The 5,396-nt window shown below is 42.1% G+C and overlaps 1 pseudogene across 1 annotated transcript; it reads right to left on the bottom strand.

Moving 5' to 3' along the window:
- Positions 1–238: 238 nt before the first annotated feature.
- LOC307191938 (protein FAM136A-like) lies at positions 239–808 on the bottom strand (annotated as a pseudogene). The gene has a single exon. The product of its transcript is annotated as a protein FAM136A-like (transcript).
- Between the last annotated feature and the right edge of the window lie 4,588 nt (positions 809–5,396).

The raw sequence follows: 5,396 nt of genomic DNA on the forward strand, positions 1-5,396 counted from the left end.
ATGAACCTGCCAGCCTGTTGGTATCTGTGTACTAAGAGAATCTGGTACCTTGGAGGGCTCTGGTTTGGTACAAGGGAGGCTCCCTGTTGCCAGGAAAAGCACTTGCCACGTGAAATTCAGGCTCATAAAAACTCTCCTGTGCTATCTCTGACCCAAAGTTTAGCACCAGTTTTTTTCACTTTCTAGGATTCAAACACAAAGGAACCAGTGTCCAGAGGCAAGTGATATAGGGCTTAAACTTGCTGCCATCCTTAATTTCCTCATTCATAAACTTTCCTTAGAAAACCCAAATCCCCATTTCTCTTTTTAAATAGACTCCTGCCTTCAGCCCCGATGGCCAATAGCAGACATCTATTTCCCAATGGATGAAAGAGACTCCTTCATCTTCTTGGTCATGGTTGGGATGAGGTTCATGTGGTCATCTACACACGTGGTCACGCAACTCTCCAGCTGCCGCTTCACCTGAAGCTCTTTACTCCCCGCATCAATTGAATCTTTGGCTTTGTCGTTGCAATGCATAGTGCACCGGGCCAGGCGGTCCTGGAACTTCTCCAACTCGCTGGTCACCAGGGCCTGGGCTTGAGCCAGAGGGGCATGGCAGCGCTCAATGCACTGGTGCACTTGCTGCATGGACGCCTGGCTGTCCTCACAACAGCCGGCGCTGCACCGGAACATGAGACCCTGCATCTTCCGGATATTCTCTCTCTCCAGACTCTTCACCATAGAGTCCACCGCCTCCCGCACCCGGAGCTGCTGCAGCTCCGCCTTGGTGACACGGCGCTGCTCCGTGCCGCGCTGGCGCCCACATGGACTCCCGGGCATAAGCCCGCCCCCTCGCCGCCTCTTCCCCCAACATCCATTCTTGATTAAAACTCTCAATGCTCTAGAAATAGTAGTTCCTCAACTTGATAAAGGGCATTTATGAAAAACCTACAATTTCTATCATACTTCATGGTAAAAGATTGAATGCTTTCCCTTAAGATCACAATCAAAGTAGAGATGTTTGCACGCATCACTTTTATTGAACATTATACTAGAGATTCTTGCCAGTGCTACTGGAAAAAACAACTGAGTTTAGTAAGGTTTGACACAAGGTTAATATGAAAGAATCCATTTTATTTCTGTTTATTAGCAACAAATAATCAGAAATTAAAACTTAAAACATTATTTACAATATAATAAAATATATGAAATACTTGGAGATGAATCTGACAAAAGATGCGTAAGACCTATACACTGAATGCTGCAATGCATTGCTAAGAGGAATTAAAGAAGACCTAAATAAATGGGAAGTTATGTCATGGTCTTAGATTACAGGACTCAATATTGTTAAATGTCAATTCACCCAAAATTCATCTATAGACTCAACACAATCCTAATGAAAACCCTAGCAGGTTGTGTGTGTGTGTGTGTGTGTGTGTGTGTGTGTGTGTGTGTAGAAATTGACAAGCTAATTCTGAAGTTTATATAAAAATACAGAGGACATAAACTAGCAAAAACAACTTTGAAAAAGAAGAGGAATGTTGGAGGATTTACTATAAAGCTACAGTAAACTAGACAGTGTGGTATTGGTTTCAAGAGAGACAAATAGATCAGTGGGACAGAATAGAGATTCCAGAAATAGAGCCACACTTAGACAATTGGGTTTTGAAAAGATATGAAGGCAATTCAGTTGAGAAAGGATTATCTTTTCAAGAAATAATACTAGAACAACTGGATGTCTATAGGCAAAAAACAAGAACAAAAACAAGGCTCAAAATGAATCACAGACTTAAATGTAAGACATAAAACTATAAAACTTCTAGAAGAAAACATAGAAGAAATATTCTGTGTGTCTTGAATTAGGCAATGATTTCCTGTATACAATACTGAAATTTTTAAAGATTGGATATAACACACAAGAAAAAATTGATAAATTGGATTTCATCAACATTAAGAAAAATCTGTTCTTTGAAATACACTGTTACAATAATGAAAAGACAAGCCACAGACTGGGAGAAAGTATCTGCAAATCACATATCTAATAAAGGACTTTTTTTTTTTTTTGCGGTACACGGGCCTCTCACCTTTGTGGCCTTTCCCGTTGCGGAGCACAGGCTCCGGACGCGCAGGCTCAGCGGCCATGGCTCACGGGCCCAGCCACTCTGCGGCATGTGGGATTTTCCCGGACCGGGGCTCGAACCCGTGTCCCCTGCATCGGCAGGCGGACTCTCGACCACTGTGCCACCAGGGAAGCCCCTAATAAAGGACTTTTATCCAGAATATAAAGAACTCTGAAAACTCAATAATAATAAAAAAAAAAAACCATAGCTCCCCACCAAATGGGTAAAAGATTTGCACAGACACTTCACCAAAGAATACATGTGGTTGGCCAGCAAGCATGTAAAAAGATGTTCGACATCGTTAGTCGTCATTAAAATGCAAATTAAAACCACAGTAAGATACTATAGTGCACCTATTGTAACATCTAAGGCCATTCAGAGTGCTGGTGAGGATGTGGAGCAAGTAAACCTTTCTTATGCTGCTGGGGAAATTGCCAAATGTACAACTATTTTGGAAAACAGTTTAGCAGTTTCTTAAAAAGTTAAACATACACCTACGACGTAACTCAGCCATTCCACTCCAAGGTACTTAAGAGAAATAAAACCATCGTTGCATAAGGATTTGTACACACATGTTCATTGCCGCTTTATTTATAATATCCCAAATTGGAAATAACTCAAAGGTCCCAAATCAACAGGTAAATGGATAAACAAAATGTAGTATATCTCTACAATGGAATACTACTCAGCAATAAAAAGAAGAAGCTATTTATAGATGCAGCAACACAGCTGAATCTCAGAATAACTATGCTGAGTGAAAGAAGATAGACAAAGAGTACTTACTGTTATGATTCCACTCAAATAAAATTCTAGAAAATGAAACTAATCTATAGTGACAGAAAGCAGGTCAGTGCTTTCCTGAGGATGGGGTGGGGCAGGGAGTGGAGGGAAGGAGGGAGAAATTACAAAGAGGCACAGGGAAACTTTTGGGGTGATGTTCATTATCTGGACAGTGGTGATGATTTCACAGGTGTATATATATGTCAAAACTTATCAAAGTTGCTCACTTTAATTTTTTTTATATAAATTTATTTATTTTTGGCTGTATTGGGTCTTCGTTGCTGCGCGCGGGCTTTCTCTAGTTGCGACTAGTGCGAGCTACTCTTCGTTGTGGTGCGTGGGCTTCTCATTGTGGTGGCTTCTCTTGTTGCGGAGCTTGGGCTCTAGACGCGCGGACTTCAGTAGCTGTGGCACGTGGGATCTAGAGCACAGGCTCAGTAGTTGTGGCGCACGGGCTTAGTTGCTCCGCAGCACGTAGGATCTTCCGGGACCAGGGCTCGAACCCATGTCCCCTGCATCGGCAGGCGGATTCTTAACCACTGCGTCACCAAGGAAGCCCCAAATTGCTCACTTTAAACATGAGCGGTTTATTACATGCCACTTATACTTCGATAAAGCTGTTAAAAAGAATCCCAGAAGAAAAGTGTGGGAAGCGAGAGGTGATGATGAACAAAGAAATTGGCAAACGTGTTAGTGAATCTAAATGAGCAATAATGATAATAATTATAAAATGGATTGAAAACATCTGATTTTGTATTGGTTGGTAGAAGTAAGGCAAGGGATTTTTACTCAACTCTCAATTTTAAGTGTGCATTATGTATACTTCACTTCCATGCTAGCGGAGAGAACAAAGAAAGGGGATTTTTGAAAAATCAATTCAAAAGAAGATGTGAAATAAGAAAAATGAAGTAAAGAAAAAGCAGGAAGTGACTGAAGTCACAGGAAAGGAGGTAGGAATAGTTTAATGCACTTCCTTAAAAATTCTTGTGGGAGTCCAGGAAGGCTTCCTGGAAAAGGGGACATTTATTTAAGATGGTGTTTTAAAGAATGAGCAGAAATATTATAATACATAGAGGAGGTTGCATAGCAAATGCACAGGGAGGTAAAAAGACATGCTAGAGGGACTAAAAAAAAAAAAAAAAAAAAATTCTAGAGTCAGCACATAGGCTGTGACCCCGGGGGAGGGCTGGAGGGGATGGGCAGGAGGCTGCAAACATGGTTTGGGGCCACTCACTGAGGGCCTTGAATGAGGGCAGTGAGGGACCACAGAAAGATTTTCCAATCAGAGGTGACTCTGGTTGGAGGGGTGTTTTTGATGCATCCGTTGAGGGCGGTATAGAAAATGAACTATCGCGGCAGTACTGGAGGCAGGGAGGGTGGTGAGGACGGTTGAGGGGAGACCATGGGGACAGAGGGAAGAGGTCATTTCTCATTCCCCTACAACTCAGCTTCCTGGTCACCATCAGTGACAGGCCTTTCGGTACAAAGATGTCTCCAGGGAGCTGTGACTTCCAGGCTCACAGATGAGACTACGTTGAAGAGGACTGTTCTCCCAGCAAATCAGTGGCAGCACCATATCTGTGGAAACATGCTGTTTGAAAAGTGACCTAACTTCTGGGAATTCCCTGGCGGTCCAGTGGTTAGGACTCAGCGCTTTCACTGCTGTGGCCTGGGTTCAATCCCTTGTCAGGGAAATAAGATCTCACAAGCCATGTGGTGTGGCCAGAAAAAAAGTGACCTAAATTCTGACCTCCAGATCTGCCTTATGAAGTGAGCACAGCCAGCAAAGAGTCCTGGCCTTGAGTCTGAAGGCCTGCATTCTGGTGTCTGAGTCAGCACTGGCTCACTGTCTAACCTCGGCCAAGTCCCTTGCCCTCTCTGAACACCACCTAATTGATCAACTCCTGCCTCAAAGTGATGGTGTTAGACCAGCAGGCCCTCCTTTGACCTTCACAATGGGCCAGCAGATCTGGCCCCGGTTCTATCTCTCCTTAATGTCCCAGCCCAGTAGCATGCGCTCCTAGTAGGGTCATACCCAATCCCACCACTGGGTTCTACCTCTTGGAGAAGGAAGACCCTCTGATTTCTTCCTTTCCTAAAATGAAAATAGCATTACTCTTTTCATTATAACAATGACATGGGTTCATTGTTTAAAATTTAAGCCATAAGAGAAGTATAAAGGAGAAAGTAAAATTCAAGTGCAATTCTATTACACAAAGGTAGTCACCATTAAGATTTTGACAGCAATCTTCCAGACAATTCCCTCTGTTCACACACACACACACACACACACACACACACACACATACACTTTAAATACCCACACACATAATTATGTGTAAATGAGCTCATAGTATTGATATTTTAACTATGCTGCAATCTAATCTAAAAAATCTAATTTTTTTCATTTAATAATATGTCTTGGAATCTATGTAAAAAATATTGTTATTAAAGTTTTTAAAAATGTTGATTACATACTCACATACAAATATACCATTATATTTATGCAAATGC

This window comes from Stenella coeruleoalba (genome assembly GCF_951394435.1).
Source record: "Stenella coeruleoalba genome assembly, chromosome: 1".
Classification (NCBI taxonomy): domain Eukaryota; kingdom Metazoa; phylum Chordata; class Mammalia; order Artiodactyla; family Delphinidae; genus Stenella; species Stenella coeruleoalba.